This window comes from Taurulus bubalis, assembly GCF_910589615.1.
Source record: "Taurulus bubalis genome assembly, chromosome: 20".
Classification (NCBI taxonomy): domain Eukaryota; kingdom Metazoa; phylum Chordata; class Actinopteri; order Perciformes; family Cottidae; genus Taurulus; species Taurulus bubalis.
Genome location: NC_136608.1, coordinates 433,780 through 456,807, shown reverse-complemented (window position 1 = coordinate 456,807; position 23,028 = coordinate 433,780).

Genomic DNA, 23,028 nt, shown 5'->3' with positions numbered 1-23,028 from the left:
AAGGAATTGAAATGAACAAAAACTGACTGAGGAGATATCTGATATGTGAAATGTGAATATTAGTGGGGAGGAACCCTTGAATTGGGGACGAATCTGTGGAGTCTAACCTTTGACTCACATTCCCCCAACATGCACCTTGTCATCCAGTGACTTGGTGTATGTGTAGAGTGGTTTTCCCTGGTGGGAGCAGAGCCTGCTGCCTCACAGACCTCTCCCTTCCAAATGGCTCCTAATGAAGGAGCTCATTAAGGATCAGCGGTTGCTCTGCTCTCTTAATGAGGGCCACACAGCTGCTCATTAGGCTCAGGCCTCCAGGCTTTGTCTTTTCACAACCACGGATGACAGCTCAGCACCTTCTTTACATCCAACCTCGGAGAAAGCTTTTCTGTTAAAGTGGATGACCGAGCAGGTTAGCACATCTGGCACCATTTAGAGTCCTTGTCACTGGCTGTTAGCGGCTCAGGTACGTTTGTAACCGCCCTAGAGGCTGCAAAGGTCATTACACTCCACAGTGCCAAAGTATTTGATGGCACTCCATTAACAGACTTCAACGGAAAATACATGAGAGAAACATCTGCTGGAGAAACAGTTTTAATATTTACCTGCAAAGTCACAATTTGTTCAAACATATTAATCACTATTTAACCGGAACGTATCTTTCCATAACCCGAGCGAATGTGTGTTTGTTGCTTACCGCACATGCGTGTGTATGCCTCTGTACTCCATTGGCCCTGACCTAGAAAATAGCACATAATAATATTAATCCAAGCAGCAATTACAGGACGCTTTAATGCGGCATGTCTCTTTAGTGTTGTAACTCCTTGACGAGGACTCAACCTCCCGACTCTGCTTCTGTATGTTGGCGATGACTACAGCACATCCACTGATAACTACTGAAGCACTGACTGTGTCCTCGATGGTATGATGATGAAGACAGCTCAGACACCTGAGACAAAGTCTCCTGAGTCATGAAAGGCTCTGACCCGTGTAGCAAACAGGGAGGGATGCAGTACTTTCACAGCGCTGCCGTCAGAGAGGCTGGACGCGGATAAAGAATCCCGATGAGTCGCACCTGCTCTGGGTTGTAAGTGATGTCGGGGGCGTCATCTAGCCTTCCTTATCTCTGGTTCACTTAGTTCACCTCATCTGGCCAGACGGCTGAGTTTAGTGAATGATAAGGAGATCTCACTCAGCATTCCTGCTGCATGCTGGGAGTGAGCAGAAGGACATGCCTATGGAGGAGCTTCTAAGTGACGGGGTTCAGAGCGGATTAGCTCACCGCGGTCAGCATGAACTGCAGCGGGCCGACGGACACGTGAGTGATCTCTCATGTGAAGACCTCCTTATTCATAACGGCCTGCTCTCATGACTTTTACTCTCAGAGACTCTACTCCCAAACGCAACACACCTATTACTCGCTCTGCAGACACTCCCTCTCTCAGCTGTTAAGCAGGTTATCTGAACTGATATGTATAATTATATTGTCTCAAGTGTGAGACATTTTGCTAGTGGTTTGCTTCTGTTTTTCTAGAATAAAAGTGCAGCACTTTAGCCATCTGGCTCTGCATTCAGCCCAGAAAAGGGATGTGATGTCATCGGGAACAAATCAATAGTTCATTCACCAAAGTAGAAAACATCTGAATGTGTGTATTTCACATCTGAGGTATCTGTGCAATAGGTCTCCTTTCTGGGAACCTAGTTGGAACCTGAGGTATTATGCTTTTCACCATAAAATATGTATACATATACGATATCTCTCCTGTTGCTCTCTGTCATTATAAGCTGCATGTTAGACACTTGTCTGTCCTTGATCACGGTACAACCTGTATTTCTTCTTCTTCAAACCATTCCTTCAAATAGGATCTTGAGTCAGGCAGCTCCTCCCACAATACGTAGATGTGTATTGTGGACACGCCCCCTCAACTGACTGCACGTCAAACTGAAACCAAATGGAGCGGTTAGCTAAAAGCATTCAAAGACACCATAAGAAATGAGAGTTTTAGAGACTGAACTAAAGCCGTGTTTCTGCCTAATTTAATTAATAATGAGTATAAGTTAGATGATCTTTGTTGAATATTGTATTTGGAGTTGAGTTGAAGTTGAATGAAGATCACACGAGAATCCACAAGGGAACTTTGTCGGTGGCCTCAAATGATCCAAGTTCCCTCCGACAGAAAGCAGCTGACGGTGATGTAGATATCTGATATCAATGTAACCCACTTCTCTTTCAAAAGCAGAGGTAATAACATACGGAGCACCCGCTCTCCTCTCCTCGCCGCCGTTTGGCAGAATGAAAGCAATGCACTCTGGGTGATCAGGCCAGACGAGGGCCCGCGCGGCAGGGAGGGGCGGCGCCTCATTAGGGCGCCATCTTAACAAAGCTCTTCCTCCCGCGCTGCAGAGAGCCCTCACAAAGGGATATAAATCTCCTCTGAGCAGGATAATTACCGAGATAATTTTATCCATAATGATGCATGTCAGTCAGGAGCGCTGATGAAATTAAAGAACTTCTCCTCTGTGAAATTTCTCCCCCAGATTTATCCCCAGATGTAGCGTCAGGGGGAAGAAGAAAAGGAAAAGAGAAACTGGAAGAAAACTTTTTCCGCCTATAATAGGCCGACTCCATAAATCCCCGTGGTGTGAGCGATGTGTTCCTTCCTCACCTGGCCTCGAGCGCCAGGCTCGCTCACATCAATTCAAAACAGAGGTTGCAGGCGAGCAAGCGGTCATCGTGGTGTTTACATCATTCACCGTGACAAAGCCCTCGTGGTGCGGCTTCCGTCATCGGAGGAATCGTTCAAGTCGACGCTCCGCTTGCTGCTCACACACGTGCTGCTCAGCGTGCAGACATGCGTGTCGCGGGCAGATCTCTGGGAATCCGGGACAGGCCTTTAAAAAGCAGCGTGCTTGATCATGGCGTACCGGCGGAGAGGAAGCAGGCAGCCCTCGCTCTCGCTGCACACCTTGATCTTGAATCCAAATTCTTCCGACTTGTCTTAGTGTTTTAAAAAAAAGGCTACTTAAATTATTTCTGAGACGCTGTTATGCGGCTGGGTGGCAAAGGTAAAGGCCTCCTGTGGATAAGAGGAGATAAAAGGGGAAAAGAAAAGACATCACTGCATGAATGTTATAATATTTAGCATAAGCAGCGCCAAACAGTTCTTCAAGGAATACATGTCTTGCGCTTTCTTTTAAAAAATTAACGTGGAGGAATTGGGACCCTGTTACCGTTGTATCGCTCAACAAAGGCGACTGAACAATCGCTTATGTCAAAGTTTGACAATGACAGAATTAGAGCAGGGTTTTTCTCGGCTCCCGGTCCCCCACAGGGAACCTGGCTCACACAACTCACAAAAGAAGTTTACTTTCGTTTGTCATTTGAAATTACACTCATTTGCATTTTTCCGGGAGAACGGGGCCACATGAAAAACAAGGATGCCAGCGAGCGGGGCACGAAGAGACGCGACGCGTCTTTGAAATGGAACCTCGGAGCACTTCAATGGGGATGAGCTGTCTGGTGATCACCCCTGCAGCGCTTCATAAAGAATCTGTAACTCAGGAGAAGTAGAACTTCTCCAGGAGTTCTGCCTTTCCACCACTGCTGGAGGAGTGGACCATCGGATGAAGCTCAGAGGCACCTCTTCTCTCTCTGAGGGGGATCTGGGTATCAATCTCATGTCAGTGGGTTTAGTACACAGCTGGAGCCAGGATGGGGTTAGCCTAGCTTAGCATAAAGACTAGAAGCTGGGGAAGCTCTGGCGCTCTCGTGGTTGTAGTTTTGGTGGGAGAAAAAGAGGAGGACCAGGTGAGTGAGACAGGAAACAGAACACAGGACTCAGGAGGCCGCTGGTCATGTCCTGTGTATCAATAATCTATAATCTCTATAATCTGTATGTTTCAATACTATGGTGATGATGTATTTCCATTACTTGAGTGACAATACCACAATACACAGACAACTTGATGAGCACACACACAAACACACAACCTCGGCGCTCATGAATATGCAGCAGTTGTTTACTCACTAATTACCAGCCGTGGTAGTGTGTTCTGTGCCAGTGTTGATGTTTCTGTCCGAGGACACACGTTGTCACATGTACAATGAGAAATCTCACACGTTATCATTTCAGCACCGTGGTAATTACCAACGCTTTTCTGTATCTCTATCCTTCAGTTTTGTTGGTTGATGTTTCTTTCTCTCGCCGCGTTACATGTGTGCCTGTTTATCACTTGTCATGCACTATTAATAAACATCCAAAAAAGGACACACATTCTCAGTGAAAATGTGAAAAATTAATTTTGGTGTTCAGCAGAAACAGAAACATTCATTGAAAATGTTTCTTTGTGATGTCGATTTATAAAAAAGTATTGTTGTAAAGGAAGATCATTCTATTTGGCAATGCATCCTCTTGTTATTTCAAAGTCTGATCTCTGGTTGTGGTGATTCACAATTTTTGGGAAAAAATACTGTATTGTTTGCCCGTCAGAGTGAGATTGAATTCTTCTCTGTTCAGAGACACTGGTGGAGATCTTCGCTCTCCTAAGAGCACTTTTCCTCTGCTTAATAAGTTGGTTACAGCTGAAGACTTGACTGTTTCTATTATGTATCCCTTCCTGCTGTGAAGAAAAAGGTGTGCGCTCCCACAGAGCCCAAAGCCGGCCGCTCTGATGAGGATTTCTCTCAGCTGTCGTTCTGGGTCCGTCTTGTTTCCTGACAGGACCGTTGTTCTGTGCTAAAGAGCACACAGCCGTGTGCAGAGCTGCAGAACCTTTGAACACAAGAACATTTTAAAGAAGGGAAATGAAAAGAAAAATCAATGAGGGAGGATTTTTTGTCTGAGCAGGCCAGTGTGAAAAATACAGCGGAGCATTTCACATGCTGTCGAGCCGCCGCTGACCTCCATACAGCCGGCAGATCAATGGACAGGACGGAGGCCACCGGGGTATTGATTGATTAATCAAAGCTAATGTTCTTTTGATCGGCGCCCTATTAAGCGGCGAAGGCAAAGTGAAGCAGCGTGTTGTATTTACTCGTTGGGCTCCCTTGTTGACTCCTGCCACAGACTTCAAACACACGGTGACAGTTGTGTCATATCTGAGATTGAGAGAAAAGTTTTTGTCATATTTCCCCCACAACTGCGTTGATTTGTTTACTGGCTTTTTGCTTTTCGTTAATACATCTCTGCATTTTCTGTGCGGTTGTTTTTTTTCTCCATACAGCTACACAACATTGTTCATTTAATAACACTGCCTTTTAAATAATGTATTACTTTGTTGGTTGTTTATATCGGGAGATACATAAGCATAACATGTTCATTAAGTTATGCCTTAATGTCATAACATTTATGGGCTGAATTGCAACACCCCCTAAAACACTGTCTCGAGACAAATGCATTGCAGCTGCTGCTGACATGCCTGTATGCATAGCACTATAGAGATAAGTGAGACTTTTTCTTTTCTTTATATTTTTCTAATTTACATGAACCCATAAATTCCATATTCAGCCCTGAAGATTTATTTTTCCTGAGAATCATTTTTGCCAAATCGGTGCCGGTTCTGTCAAGTCCCAGAAGGCCACGGTGGGAGTTTTTGAAATGACTTTTTAATCTCCTCACATTCCAGAACATACATAATGCAGGCCGTTCCACATGTAGGTCCCTGGTGTGTGTGAAGACCACATGTGTGCGTCTTATCCTCGCCTACTTTATGATACTGATTCAGTCTGTCTGTGTCCCCTGCTCCCAGCACTAATGCTAAGCTAGGCTAACAATGTCTGACACCTGCTCCCTGTACTAACCACCCAGATGTAAGACTGACCATCTCACCCCCAGAAAACAACAAAGCGTATTTTCCAAAATGCTGAACCATTCATTAAGGATCCAGCGTGCAGCATTTTGGGCTCGATTACCCGACATGGAATATAATATTTCATAACTATTTTTTAATTTTATTTAGTGAATTACACCTGAAAAAAGAATCGTTTTCGTTAGCCTAGCATAAGCCCCTCATATCTCCATAGGCAGCAGAACCTCTTTACAGAGTCCGCCGTGTTTCTACAGGAGCCCAGAACGGACAAAGCGAGCACTGGCTCTAGAGAGCGTTGCTTCCAATGTTTCTAAAGTCAGGCTAGTTTCATCCAGCATCTGAGGCTAAACCTGGAAAATATAATGCACCCTAATTCGTACATATACCAGGACATTATTTTGTATATTATCCACGTAATCTCGAATGAGGAAGTAGACCGCTGAAACCCACGGAGGAGTGGAGCTGCACGGTCCGAGAGATCTTTCATCCAGCAGACCGGTACTGATGTTTCTGTCACGTAACTTTACGGCACTTCCACGACAATCAACTGAGTTGTTGTGTTGCCTCAACCTAACCAAGAAGTTGTGTTGCCTCAACCTAACCGAGTAGTTGTGTTGCCACAACCTAACCGAGTTGTTGTGTTGCCTCAACCTAACCGAGTAGTTGTGTTGCCTCAACCTAACCGAGTAGTTGTGTTGCCTCAACATAACCGACTAGTTTTGTTGCCTCAACCTAACCGGGTAGTTGTGTTGCCTCAACATAACCGACTAGTTTTGTTGCCTCAACATAACCGGGTAGTTGTGTTGCCTCAACATAACCGACTAGTTTTGTTGCCTCAACATAACCAAGTAGTTATGTTGCCTCAACCTAACCAAGTAGTTGTGTTGCCTCAACATAACCAAGTAGTTGTGTTGCCTCAACCTAACCGAGTAGTTGTGTTGCCTCAACCTAACTGAGTAGTTGTGTTGCCGCAACCTAACCAAGTAGTTGTGTTGCCTCAACATAACCGAGTAGTTTTGTTGCCTCAACATAACCGGGTAGTTGTGTTGCCTCAACCTAACCGAGTAGTTGTGTTGCCTCAACCTAACCGAGTAGTTGTGTTGCCTCAACATAACCAAGTAGGTGTGTTGCCTCAACCTAACCGAGTAGTTGTGTTGCCTCAACCTAACCTAACCGAGTAGTTGTGTTGCCTCAACATAACCGACTAGTTTTGTTGCCTCAACATAACCAAGTAGTTATGTTGCCTCACCCTAACCAAGTAGTTGTGTTGCCTCAACCTAGCCAAGTAGTTGTGTTGCCTCAACATAACCAGCTAGTGTTGTTGCCTCAACCTAACCAAGTAGTTGTGTTGCCTCAACCTAACTGAGTAGTTGTGTTGCCGCAACCTAACCAAGTAGTTGTGTTGCCTCAACATAACCGGGTAGTTGTGTTGCCTCAACCTAACCGAGTAGTTGTGTTGCCTCAACCTAACCGAGTAGTTGTGTTGCCTCAACATAACCAAGTAGTTGTGTTGCCTCAACATAACCAACTAGTGTTGTTGCCTCAATCTAACCGAGTAGTTGTGTTGCCTAAACCTAACCGAAAATGCCTAAACCTTGCCTAAACCGTGCCTAAGCCTAAACCTAACCGAGTAGTTGTGTTGCCTCAACCTAACCTAACCAACTAGTTTTGTTGCCTCAACCTAACCAAGTAGTTGTGTTGCCTCAACCTAACCGAGTAGTTGTGTTGCCTCAACATAACCAAGTAGTTGTGTTGCCTCAACCTAACCAAGTAGTTTTGTTGCCTCAACCTAACCGAGTAGTTGTGTTGCCTCAACCTAACCGAGTAGTTGTGTTGCCTCAACATAACCAAGTAGTTGTGTTGCCTCAACCTAACCAACTAGTTTTGTTGCCTCAACCTAACCGAGTAGTTGTGTCGCCTCAACATAACCAAGTAGTTGTGTTGCCTCAACATAACCGAGTAGTTGTGTTGCCTCAACCTAACCAAGTAGTTGTGTTGCCTCAACCTAACCAAGTAGGTGTGTTGCCTCAACCTAACCGAGTAGTTGTGTTGCCTCAACCTAACCGAGTAGTTGTCTTGCCTCAACATAACCGACTAGTTTTGTTGACTCAACCTAACTGAGTAGTTGTGTTGCCGCAACCTAACCAAGTAGTTTTGTTGCTTCAACTTAACTGAGTAGTTGTGTTGCGTCAACATAACCGAGTAGTTGTGTTGCCACAACCTAACCGAGTTGTTGTGTTGCCTCAACCTAACCGAGTAGTTGTGTTGCCTCAACCTAACCGAGTAGTTGTGTTGCCTCAACATAACCGACTAGTTTTGTTGCCTCAACCTAACCGGGTAGTTGTGTTGCCTCAACATAACCGACTAGTTTTGTTGCCTCAACATAACCGGGTAGTTGTGTTGCCTCAACATAACCGACTAGTTTTGTTGCCTCAACATAACAAAGTAGTTATGTTGCCTCAACCTAACCAAGTAGTTGTGTTGCCTCAACATAACCAAGTAGTTGTGTTGCCTCAACCTAACCGAGTAGTTGTGTTGCCTCAACCTAACTGAGTAGTTGTGTTGCCGCAACCTAACCAAGTAGTTGTGTTGCCTCAACATAACCGAGTAGTTTTGTTGCCTCAACATAACCGGGTAGTTGTGTTGCCTCAACCTAACCGAGTAGTTGTGTTGCCTCAACCTAACCGAGTAGTTGTGTTGCCTCAACATAACCAAGTAGGTGTGTTGCCTCAACCTAACCGAGTAGTTGTGTTGCCTCAACCTAACCTAACCGAGTAGTTGTGTTGCCTCAACATAACCGACTAGTTTTGTTGCCTCAACATAACCAAGTAGTTATGTTGCCTCACCCTAACCAAGTAGTTGTGTTGCCTCAACCTAGCCAAGTAGTTGTGTTGCCTCAACATAACCAGCTAGTGTTGTTGCCTCAACCTAACCAAGTAGTTGTGTTGCCTCAACCTAACTGAGTAGTTGTGTTGCCGCAACCTAACCAAGTAGTTGTGTTGCCTCAACATAACCGGGTAGTTGTGTTGCCTCAACCTAACCGAGTAGTTGTGTTGCCTCAACCTAACCGAGTAGTTGTGTTGCCTCAACATAACCAAGTAGTTGTGTTGCCTCAACATAACCAACTAGTGTTGTTGCCTCAATCTAACCGAGTAGTTGTGTTGCCTAAACCTAACCGAAAATGCCTAAACCTTGCCTAAACCGTGCCTAAGCCTAAACCTAACCGAGTAGTTGTGTTGCCTCAACCTAACCTAACCAACTAGTTTTGTTGCCTCAACCTAACCAAGTAGTTGTGTTGCCTCAACCTAACCGAGTAGTTGTGTTGCCTCAACATAACCAAGTAGTTGTGTTGCCTCAACCTAACCAAGTAGTTTTGTTGCCTCAACCTAACCGAGTAGTTGTGTTGCCTCAACCTAACCGAGTAGTTGTGTTGCCTCAACATAACCAAGTAGTTGTGTTGCCTCAACCTAACCAACTAGTTTTGTTGCCTCAACCTAACCGAGTAGTTGTGTCGCCTCAACATAACCAAGTAGTTGTGTTGCCTCAACATAACCGAGTAGTTGTGTTGCCTCAACCTAACCAAGTAGTTGTGTTGCCTCAACCTAACCAAGTAGGTGTGTTGCCTCAACCTAACCGAGTAGTTGTGTTGCCTCAACCTAACCGAGTAGTTGTCTTGCCTCAACATAACCGACTAGTTTTGTTGACTCAACCTAACTGAGTAGTTGTGTTGCCGCAACCTAACCGAGTAGTTGTGTTGCCTCAACCTAACCTAACCGCCCAGTTGTGTTGCCTCAACATAACCGACTAGTTTTGTTGCCTCAACATAACCGACTAGTTTTGTTGCCTCAACCTAACCGGGTAGTTGTGTGGCCTCAACCTAACCAAGTAGTTTTGTTGCTTCAACTTAACTGAGTAGTTGTGTTGCGTCAACATAACCGAGTAGTTGTGTTGCCTCAACCTAACCTAACCGAGTAGTTGTGTTGCATCAACATAACCGACTAGTTTTGTTGCCTCAACCTAACAGACTAGTTTTGTTGCCTCAACCTAACTGGGTAGTTGTGTTGCCTCAACATAATCAAGTAGTTGTGTTGCCTCAACCTAACCGAGTAGTTGTGTCGCCTCAACATAACCAAGTAGTTGTGTTGCCTCAACATAACCAAGTAGTTGTGTTGCCTCAACCTAACCGAGTAGTTGTGTTGCCTCAACCTAACCAAGTAGGTGTGTTGCCTCAACCTAACCGAGTAGTTGTGTTGCCTCAACCTAACCAAGTAGTTGTGTTGCCTCAACCTAACCAAGTAGGTGTGTTGCCTCAACCTAACCGAGTAGTTGTGTTGCCTCAACCTAACCGAGTAGTTGTGTTGCCTCAACCTAACCGAGTAGTTGTCTTGCCTCAACATAACCGACTAGTTTTGTTGACTCAACCTAACTGAGTAGTTGTGTTGCCGCAACCTAACCGAGTAGTTGTGTTGCCTCAACCTAACCTAACCGCCCAGTTGTGTTGCCTCAACATAACCGACTAGTTTTGTTGCCTCAACATAACCGACTAGTTTTGTTGCCTCAACCTAACCGGGTAGTTGTGTGGCCTCAACCTAACCAAGTAGTTTTGTTGCTTCAACTTAACTGAGTAGTTGTGTTGCGTCAACATAACCGAGTAGTTGTGTTGCCTCAACCTAACCTAACCGAGTAGTTGTGTTGCATCAACATAACCGACTAGTTTTGTTGCCTCAACCTAACTGGGTAGTTGTGTTGCCTCAACATAATCAAGTAGTTGTGTTGCCTCAACCTAACCGAGTAGTTGTGTCGCCTCAACATAACCAAGTAGTTGTGTTGCCTCAACATAACCAAGTAGTTGTGTTGCCTCAACCTAACCGAGTAGTTGTGTTGCCTCAACCTAACCAAGTAGTTGTGTTGCCTCAACCTAACCAAGTAGGTGTGTTGCCTCATTCTAACCGAGTAGCTGTGTTGCCTCAACCTAACAGAGTAGTTGTGTTGCCTCAACATAACCAAGTAGTTGTGTTGCCTCAAAATAACCAAGTAGTTGTGTTGCCTCAACCTAACAGAGTAGTTTTGTTGCCTCAACCTAACCGAGTAGTTGTGTTGTCTCAACCTAACCAAACCGACTAGTTTTGTTGCCTCAACATAACCGACTAGTTTTGTTGCCTCAACCTAACCGAGTAGTTGTGTGGTCTCAACCTAACCAAGTAGTTGTGTTGCCTCAACCTAAGTGACTAGTTTTGTTGCCTCAACCTAACCGAGTAGTTGTGTGGCCTCAACCTAACCAAGTAGTTGTGTTGCCTCAACCTAACCAAGTAGGTGTGTTGCCTCAACCTAACCGAGTAGTTGTGTTGCCTCAACCTAACCGAGTAGTTGTGTTGCCTCAACCTAACCGAGTAGTTGTCTTGCCTCAACATAACCGACTAGTTTTGTTGACTCAACCTAACTGAGTAGTTGTGTTGCCGCAACCTAACCGAGTAGTTGTGTTGCCTCAACCTAACCTAACCGCCCAGTTGTGTTGCCTCAACATAACCGACTAGTTTTGTTGCCTCAACATAACCGACTAGTTTTGTTGCCTCAACCTAACCGGGTAGTTGTGTGGCCTCAACCTAACCAAGTAGTTTTGTTGCTTCAACTTAACTGAGTAGTTGTGTTGCGTCAACATAACCGAGTAGTTGTGTTGCCTCAACCTAACCTAACCGAGTAGTTGTGTTGCATCAACATAACCGACTAGTTTTGTTGCCTCAACCTAACTGGGTAGTTGTGTTGCCTCAACATAATCAAGTAGTTGTGTTGCCTCAACCTAACCGAGTAGTTGTGTCGCCTCAACATAACCAAGTAGTTGTGTTGCCTCAACATAACCAAGTAGTTGTGTTGCCTCAACCTAACCGAGTAGTTGTGTTGCCTCAACCTAACCAAGTAGTTGTGTTGCCTCAACCTAACCAAGTAGGTGTGTTGCCTCATTCTAACCGAGTAGCTGTGTTGCCTCAACCTAACAGAGTAGTTGTGTTGCCTCAACATAACCAAGTAGTTGTGTTGCCTCAAAATAACCAAGTAGTTGTGTTGCCTCAACCTAACAGAGTAGTTTTGTTGCCTCAACCTAACCGAGTAGTTGTGTTGTCTCAACCTAACCAAACCGACTAGTTTTGTTGCCTCAACATAACCGACTAGTTTTGTTGCCTCAACCTAACCGAGTAGTTGTGTGGTCTCAACCTAACCAAGTAGTTGTGTTGCCTCAACCTAAGTGACTAGTTTTGTTGCCTCAACCTAACCGAGTAGTTGTGTGGCCTCAACCTAACTAAGTAGTTGTGTTGCCTCAACCTAACCAAGTCTTGTATTGCCTCAACCTAACCGAGTAGTTTTGTTGCCTCAACATAACCAAGTAGTTTTGCTGCCTCAACATAACCAAGTAGTTGTGTTGCCTCAACCTAACCGAGTAATTGTGTTGCCTCAACCTAACTGTGTAACACCCGGTTAATTGTGTGTGTGTGTGTGTGTGTGTGTGTCTCCTGGTTGTGTCATTCCCTTCACCTGCCCTCAGCCACTCACATGGGTGTCCATTGATTGTCATTCCCTTCAGCTGTGTTTCCCCTCTCCTTTATATACTCCCTCACCTTCCCTTGTCCCCTGTCGGATTGTCTTTGTTCCTGTGTGTTCATGTGTTCCATGTTATGTGCCACCTTTTTCTAGTTTTGTTTTGAGTTTTGAAGTAACTTTAAAGTAAAGTACGTTTTGGATTTTTCCCCGCTCAAACCTGCCTCCGGTCTCTTCCCTCTGCACCTGAGTCTCTGCGCACCACACACCCGGGTCGTGACAAACCGAGTAGTTGTGTTGCCTCAACCTAACCGAGTAGTTGTGTTGCCTTAACCTAACTGAGTACTTGTGACGGGAGTTTTTTTTTAAAAGACTGTAGTCATGTAACGAGCGGTAATTTGCTTACTAATTATTTCACAAGTTACTGGAATTTTGTAGTAGAGTAACTTTTTGTAGGATATCATATGAGCAGTGTTTTCGTGGGATGGATGCAACGCCCTTACCACGGTTAACTAAATCCTATACTGTACCTTTGATTTCTTTGTAGGACAAATGCTTATTTGGAATGGATATAAATATGGAATGGCTATCAAAAGGTTTGGGTGAATTAATATAAAAGCTATTTTAAGTTCATAAAATGTTTTAGGTGGGGACACAGAAGTATCAGGAAACATTTGTTGTCATAAAATGTTTGAGATATGTCAGTATCTGGAAACAAGATATAATTAGATAGTTTTGTTGCTGGGATGTATTATATTTGGCATTGTACCAGTTGCTATAAGAGCCAAGTCCTTGTAGTACATAAAGTATTTAAAAGGTAGTTTGGTAGTATTTCTCAGGACGTGTCAGTGCCGTGGCTCAATGACAGAGGAACAGGAGAGAACTGCTGGATGTGCTGCTGAAGGCTGTCCGGTCCTCCTCCGCCTCCCAACTGTTCCTCCCAGCAGCTCCTGACCACAACAAGGCAATCAGCACTATGTGTCGCATGCTGCAGGACCCCCGGGCATCAAAGCATTTCATAACAAATTCAAGGTGTGTAATGTCTCGTTCTCCTGGTTTATAATGGTTTATAATCTCGCTCTGTTTCGTTGCCCCACTGGATGGAACGACAAGGTTCTCAGTTCAGACCACCTCACTCTCTCCGATTTGCAAACACAACTTGTTTCATTTTTAAAGATCTCCTCAAGTGTCATATTTCTTCCCCCCCCCCCCCCCTCTCCTCACACGCCTCAGTTTATTCTTGCACAAACTTGACGGCATCTTGAAAGAACTGCTTATAATTTCTGAGGTGAACGCACCTCCATCTTTCTGCCCCTCATCCCCTCCCGCCCTTGAGTTTCTCCAATGTCAGCGCTCACTTCAAAAGCCTCAGAATGAGTTCTGAGGACTCCGCCGGGATTTCCCATTGCAAACAATTATTCTGTCCATGGTTCTCTGACAGAGATTTCTTTAGATTTATATTACTAGGCCATGAATCAAATATCTCTCTGTCTCAGCGGTGCCGCGCGCTTCGCAGTGGTTATGCTATTGACCAAAACCTTGAGCTGAATGTAGATTATTCTCTGTTGAAGGGATCTGGGAGCTGATTTAATTCACAACAGCTCAGTCAGGAGTGAGATTTGGAAAGCAGATTTAGGGGAAAGGAGAGTTCAGATGTAGGCGTCTTCACATTCAGAGTTTTCGGGTTGTTGCGGTTGAGCTAACTTTTTAACTCACTATTTCTGGTCCAACCCTCCTCCAACCCTCCCCCTTCTTTCTCTGAATTCATCCAACCTGTCTAGCCTGTGTACCCGGCATATCCACCTGGGCTTGAGGGGGGTCTTTCATGGTGTATCATCCAAAATAGATAAGAAGGCCTCTCTGTAGCCACAGGAAGGCGTTGTGAAGTCTCCCCAGCAGTGGTCCCAGCAAAGGCCCCACACAACGAGACGAGAACAAGAGGCTGCTGCTTTAAAACCTCCCTCAGGTAACCACCCACACAGACCATGTCCTGGAGGTAGAACCCAATGCGAGTAAACACGCACGAATAAATAAATGCATCAGCTTTCTTTATTCTGAATTTCAGATTATTGCTGCAGGACTCTCGGGTGAAGTTTGAAACCAAAGAGGGCCCACCTGAGATACGTTCCATTCCTGTTGGTCAGGCCAGCAGCCTCATAAATCCAAACAATATTAGTGAAGCAAAGCTGGTACCAGCATTATATCATATTGGTATGATACAATCTGTACTTGTTTAAACTGTTGAATATTTTTTAAAGCGTACAAAATGTATTATTTTACATATCTGAGTTGTATTGTATACCTGTGATCCATCACAGTGAACATCAAATCTTATTTTATTGCCGTCAAAAACACATGAAAGTGAAGGAACCCGCCTGGAATGTAAATCAATCTGAAAGTTATGGTCGGGTGTGATGAATGCAGAAACACGAAAACCTGGACTCAAGCATTCATTTTCAATAGAATTCAGTAATTCATTGACGGATAATTAAATATGTTTCAATAGAACATGTGGAAATTATTTTTTCGTGTGTAAAGTTTTTGCACATCAGAAGTCTTTTGAGAGAGACGGAGGGTTGACTGTGAGTACTCACTTTAGTCAAGTCAAGGACATTGATTAGATTAGATTTAATTTTGGTGACCCCATCATGTAAAGGGATAACCTTTACATGATGGGGTCACCATCAATACAATGTAATGTTATTATCAATTAATAATACGGTAGGTAATGAAATGTAATAATTAAACAATTAAACAATGTGCCTGTGTGAAGTCATGACACATCAGATGCTGTTTCACATGTTATATACCGTGTGTCTTTATGTAAAGCTGTAATGAAATACAATTAATAACAAGCAAGGTGTGTTTCACATGAGATGCTACCAGACCAGATCCTTATCGTGTTTATTGTTAGTCCTGTAGTAGTGACTATGAAGGAGGAGGTCAGTGACGACGTAGGGCAGGGGTGCCCACACTTTTTTGGGGCTTGCAAGCTATTTTTAAAATGACCAAGTTAAAAAGATCTACCTACATTAATAATGAAGAACTTTATATTTACAATATGGCGTACCTTGTATAACTACATGAACCCTTGTGCACACGCCTTCCGTTGCGTCTCCAGCTCTGACGCCAGGTTTTGGAAGTTCCCCAAGTCATGGAGCTGCAGCTTTGAGGACAGATGTTGCATTTTCTGTTTGAAAGCATTAACTTAGCTGATCAGATCAACCACGGTTTTGTCTTCCCCTTGCAGCTCTAAATGAAGCTCATTCAACATGTTGGTCAGATCAGTTAAAAATGCCAAGACTAGCAGCCACTGATCGTCATTTAGTTGGTTGTATTCTCCATGTTTAACGACAAGGATAAGCTCCTTCATCTCCGGACAGAGCTCTACTAAGCCGTCTCACATCAGTGCGTAGAAGTCAGAGTGACCGCAGTCCTTCTCCAGATGCGCACAGATCAGCCGTCTTTGAAGAGCTCTTGCTCGAATAGAACAGGCGATCTTCGTTGCCACATCCATGATTTCTTTCATGTTTAGCATTTTAGCCAGTGGCGGGCCATGGATTTTCATAGTCTATATCAGCTGTTCAACACATCTTAACAAATCCTTTACCAGCGGCCACGCAGCAGGCTGGAAGCTGCAGGCTGAAGGCAGAGCAACAGAGGAAGCTGTGCAATGAGAAAATAAGCTAATAGGGAAAATTAATTATAATACATAGTATACGTAGTGTATTTGTGAAAAACAATTAAATTATAAAATAGCTAAAACTTTGTAATTCAGTTTAGGCAAGCAGAGAAGGCTTCGCAGGCCACTGATTTTAGCGCATAATGCTTGTTGGTGTATCATGCAGTGGTAATTAAGGAAGTCGGGGAAAAACATCGTCCTCCCTGCAATAAATCCATTCAAGCGGCCGACCATTGCGGGCGCACCGTACGTGGTGATTGACATTAATTTGCACACTGGGAGCTGCGTTTTGTACCCGCACTGTGATCGACGTATTGGGCACCCCTGCCGTAGAGCATCAAAGTCCTTGTGGGGTGAATGGACGGGCCTAACAAACACAGGACTTTAACCCAGGAGACTGTTTGTGTCCTCTGTGAAACCAAAGGTCAATGTTTGTTATTTGAAGTTAACTTATGTAACCAGCAATGCACCCACAACACTTTTTTTCAGACCAAGTACAAATACTTACATTAGAGTATTTGCCAATAATACCATTAAAGATTTAAGAAGAACATTAAAAACGTGTTTTATTTTCATCAGATGTTCCTCACTTTCTGACTAAATACATAAATATAAACATAATGTTGTTGCTGACATTTTACTATTCAAACTTTGTTTTCGTCGAGTTCACAGACGCACAGCTGACGACCTCGCCGCTAAACTCGTTGACGTGCTGCAGACAGACCGGGTCTCAGCTGCCTGCTGGGCTCGCTCGCTGCAGCTGGCGATGAATGATGGATTCAGCCTGTTTGTGCACGGGGTTATGCTGCAGCTGGGTGGCTTATTCAGCTCAACCAACGAGAGGTTGCTGTAGCGGTACCAGGTGTGGTCGTATCGCAGTAGTTTTACGAGTGCACGGCACAGTATCGGACCCGATACCCGATAACATGTTTAACTTAACGTACTCACTCACCTGAGGAGGTCAGGTGATGTAGTATAAAGACGGGGAATGAGCCTGTGCATACGCGTGTCCTCAGCCCATTTAAAGACTTAAATGAACCAAAGGATTCTGGCCTGAGTAAACCAGCACTGTGCCGTCAGTCTGTGTGCAGAAGATATCAGTTGCTAGTAAACTGTGTCATTTTTTCTCCGCTGGGTCTTGGAGCCGAGTCGATGCTGATCAACCTAATGAACACTGTGAGAGCTGTGAGCCGTGTTTGGGAGACAGGTGAGCCCGCACGGTTTTGATCTTTCAAACATGTATTCCATCTCTTCTCTCACCACGAGGGAGCCTCCAACCAAGGTCAGCGCTCAAAAGGCAGGGTGCACCATGGGAAATGAGCCAGAGCAGGGCGTGTGCCAGCCTCCTGCTTTCGTGGGATCAGCGCGGCATCAGAAGGATCGGACTGACACCAGTGAAGTCTCCCGGGATCACCTATCACTACCTCTTTCTGCCACAGAGGGAAACCAAAGGCCTGCTCTAATTGTATCATTAATATCATTGCAGTCTGACAGCCAATTATTCTGTTTTGAGTTTCACCTGCCCCAACCTTAAATCGGGCTGTGCTGTGTTATTTGAGCCCGGCCGGGCTGTGCTAGTGATGGAGCAGCTTTTCCAGTCATCTGTGATCAAAGCTGTGTGGGTTCTGGACTCTGGCCCGAAGATGCGGCCAAGTTCAAGCTCCTAACAAGGAAACAATGCATGTGGTGCACGCGGTCTGATGATGCACGTGCACGCTCTCTTCAGTCCGTGCAGCTGAACTGCAGTTGGCTCCATGTGGACCGCTTCACAGAGTCCCATTAGCCGTTAGCTCTGTTAGCCAAACACACCAAAGGGCTCTGTTAACAGGCTGCTTCTATTATTCCTCACATTTCTCTTTCTGATTTTATCATTATTATTATATTATACTCACTGGTGCTGTTATTTGTAATGGTAATCATTTTCATATTATTATTTCTGCTATTACTATGGCAACAGCGGCACATACATACCCCAGTACGGTAGCTCACATGGATCCATCATGGTCCAGGATGAAGCTGCACTTGACGGGTGGACAGAAGGACAGAGAGCAGGACTCTGGTGACTTAAAACAGTCAATAACATATGGTTTTTTTAAGCATTAATTACTGCAACCACAATTGGTAGTGCATACAGTCATGAATGAGCACAAACATATCAGGTCCAGCAGTATGCGAGATTAGCCGTGGACAGACAGACAAGACACAGAGACACACACACACACACACACACACACACACACACACACCTGAATACATAATCTTTTGCCAGATATAAAAAAATGAATGCCCTCCAATAAAGTATTTTAAACACGGTTTATTTTCTAAAATGACACTAACAAAGTGCTAGGTTGAAACCTTCATCATTTCATGCCGTATGTTGATTGGCTTGTCTGTAGATGCCATTTGTAGAAGCATCTACAAATAATATTCATGTCATGTCAACCACATATTTATTTTGTATTCCCTTAACTAAATGTAAAAATGATACTTAAACCTTGGAACCATCAGTCACACGCACTGACGTCCTTCCTCTGCTGTGCTGGCCAATAGCAGCGCTGCATCCCGGGATATTAATAAAAGCGTGCAGAGTATCCTCAGCATGACAAATCAGGGCTGTGACTCATAACGGATAGTTGGCCATTACTGACACGGCTGTCCCCGCCAGGCCATTTCTCCTCCATTATGGACTACGTGTGGGTGCTGGTGGCTCAGAAGTGATGTTTTTCACACCTGCTTCGGGCTAAAGAAACACTGATGAATTAAACAACAGGAAACCAATCAATCTGAGCGAGCCGCTCTGTCAGGTGTGAGCGACTGGATCGGCCCGGCTGCTGCTGGCTGTTTATCCAAAACCAACGGGAACCCCTGAGTGAGTGAACGTACAAACAGACCTGCACACTGTCCAATAACACACTGTCCAATAACACACTGAATAACACACTGTCCAATAACACACTGTCCAATAACACACTGAATAACACACTGAACAACACACTGAATAACACACTGTCCAATAACACACTGAATAACACACTGTCCAATAACACACTGTCCAATAACACACTGAATAACACACTGTCCAATAACACACTGAATAACACACTGTCCAATAACACACTGTCCAATAACACACTGAATAACACACTGAACAACACACTGAATAACACACTGTCCAATAACACACTGTCCAATAACACACTGAATAACACACTGTCCAATAACACACTGAATAACACACTGTCCAACAACACACTGAATAACACACTGTCCAACAACACACTGTCCAACAACACACTGAAGAACACACTGTCCAACAACACACTGTCCAATAACACACTGTCCAACAACACACTGTCCAACAACACACTAAATAACACACTGTCCAACAACACACTGTCCAATAACACACTGTCTAATAGCACACTGTCCAACAACACACTGAATAACACACTGTCCAACAACACACTGAATAACACACTGTCCAACAACACACTGTCCAACAACACACTGTCCAATCACACACTGTCCAACAACACACTGTCCAATAACACACTGTCCAACAACACACTGTCCAACAACACACTGTCCAATAACACACTGAATAACACACTGAACAACACACTGAACACACTGTCCAATAACACACTGTCCAATAACACACTGAATAACACACTGAACAACACACTGAATAACACACTGTCCAATAACACACTGTCCAATAACACACTGAATAACACACTGTCCAATAACACACTGAATAACACACTGTCCAACAACACACTGAATAACACACTGTCCAACAACACACTGTCCAACAACACACTGTCCAACAACACACTGAAGAACACACTGTCCAACAACACACTGTCTAATAACACACTGTCCAACAACACAATGTTCAACAACACACTAAATAACACACTGTCCAATAACACACTGTCCAATAACACACTGTCTAATAGCACACTGTCCAACAACACACTAAATAACACACTGTCCAACAACACACTGAATAACACACTGTCCAACAACACACTGTCCAATAACACACTGTCCAACAACACACTGTCCAATCACACACTGTCCAACAACACACTGTCCAATAACACACTGTCCAACAACACACTGTCCAACAACACACTGAATAACACACTGTCCAACAACACACTGTCCAATAACACACTGACTGAATAACACGCTGTCCAATAACACACTAAATAACACACTGTCCAACAACACACTGTCCAATAACACACTGACTGAATAACACACTGTCCAATAACACACTGTCCAACAACACACTGTCAAACAACACACTGAAGAACACACTGTCCAACAACACACTGTCCAATAACACACTGTCCAACAACACACTAAATAACACACTGTCCAACAACACACTGTCCAATAACACACTGTCTAATAGCACACTGTCCAACAACACACTGAATAACACACTGTCCAACAACACACTGAATAACACACTGTCCAACAACACACTGTCCAATAACACACTGTCCAACAACACACTGTCCAATCACACACTGTCCAACAACACACTGTCCAATCACACACTGTCCAACAACACACTGTCCAATAACACACTGTCCAACAACACACTGAATAACACACTGTCCAATAACACACTGTCCAATAACACACTGAATAACACACTGTCCAATAACACACTGTCCAATAACACACTGAATAACACACTGTCCAACAACACACTGAATAACACACTGTCCAACAACACACTGTCCAACAACACACTGTCCAACAACCCACTGAAGAACACACTGTCCAACAACACACTGTCTAATAACACACTGTCCAACAACACACTGTCCAACAACACACTAAATAACACACTGTCCAACAACACACTGTCCAATAACACACTGTCTAATAGCACACTGTCCAACAACACACTGAATAACACACTGTCCAACAACACACTGAATAACACACTGTCCAACAACACACTGTCCAATCACACACTGTCCAACAACACACTGTCCAATAACACACTGTCCAACAACACACTGTCCAATAACACACTGACTGAATAACACGCTGTCCAATAACACACTGACTGAATAACACACTGTCCAACAACACACTAAATAACACACTGTCCAACAACACACTGTCCAATAACACACTGACTGAATAACACACTGTCCAACAACACACTAAATAACACACTGTCCAACAACACACTGTCCAATAACACACTGACTGAATAACACACTGTCCAATAACACACTGTCCAACAACACACTGAATAACACACTGTCCAATCACACACTGTCCAACAACACACTGTCCAACAACACACTGAATAACACACTGTCCAATAACACACTGTCCAACAACACACTGTCCAATAACACACTGTCCAACAACACACTGTCCAATAACACACTGTCCAACAACACACTGTCCAATAACACACTGTCCAACAACACACTGTCCAATAACACACTGACTGAATAACACGCTGTCCAATAACACACTGACTGAATAACACACTGTCCAACAACACACTAAATAACACACTGTCCAACAACACACTGTCCAATAACACACTGACTGAATAACACACTGTCCAACAACACACTAAATAACACACTGTCCAACAACACACTGTCCAATAACACACTGACTGAATAACACACTGTCCAATAACACACTGTCCAACAACACACTGAATAACACACTGTCCAATAACACACTGTCCAACAACACACTGAATAACACACTGTCCAATCACACACTGTCCAACAACACACTGTCCAACAACACACTGAATAACACACTGTCCAACAACACACTGTCCAATAACACACTGTCCAACAACACATTGTCCAATAACACACTGTCCAACAACACACTGAATAACACACCAGCCGCCCCGGGAGGTCCAGATGGTGGATCTGGTGGATCTGGTGGACCTGGTGGCCAGCGGAGGCCGTGGAGTGGATCCGCTTGGTTATTGTTACACGGTAGATGAAAATGATCAGTGCTGAGCATTACAAATTAAACTCATGCTTTCCATGGATGGAGTTCAATATTAAATATTAAATAAGACACTTTCACAATCATAACAACAAATAAATATTTAAAGAAAATTTGGAAACAACCTAATTTTCTTTTAACTAAACTCATTATTATAAAATATTATAATGATATATAATACATAAGAACAGAGTTTATTGCAGCTAATATATTCCAGGCACTTTTTATTTCAAAGTCCTTTTTCAGATGTCTGTTTTTAATATTTTACTGAATGTTTTTATAGAATAAACAAGAGGGCGGTTTCCTCAGTCTAAATGAATAGTCAGCAAACAGGTTAATATTTCATAATGAGGACCTGAGTTTAACAAATATGTTCATGTTATTTCACAATGTCATTATTTTATTTTTATATTTTTTCATTTCTTTAATATATTGTCTGAATTCAATGAAAGAATACAGAAAAAAAAGATTGAGGTCTTTTATCCAAACAGCCCAAATGGAGAGATCTACTTTTGCAAATAAAGCCTTAATTTTTCTAATATTAATAAACATTTAACAGTTTTGATCTCGAGCTTGATATAAATGGTGTCTCAAATATCTTGTTGAAGTGTGTGTGTGTGTGTGTGTGTGTGTGTGTGTGTGTGTGTGTGTGTGTGTGTGTGTATGTTAGTGAGCTGACCGGCGTCCAGATGTGAGATGATCTACATCCTTTATGAAGTGAGATTAATCCGTCAGGCGCAGACACAGAGGTTCACTCCATCATTCCTGCTCACACACACAACACACACCTTTCTTTACTCCTCCACAAGGATACAAAAGAAAAACTATTTTGCTGCAAAGTCTTCGAACAGTTTGCATAATCTTTTACACATCAGAGATGACATCATAGACCGTTTCATCCATCCATCATCTTTAACCGCTTATCCTGTTGAGGGTTTAGAGTCCTTAAACTGAGCTGCATGTCACTGTGGGAGGAAGCCGGAGAACCCAGG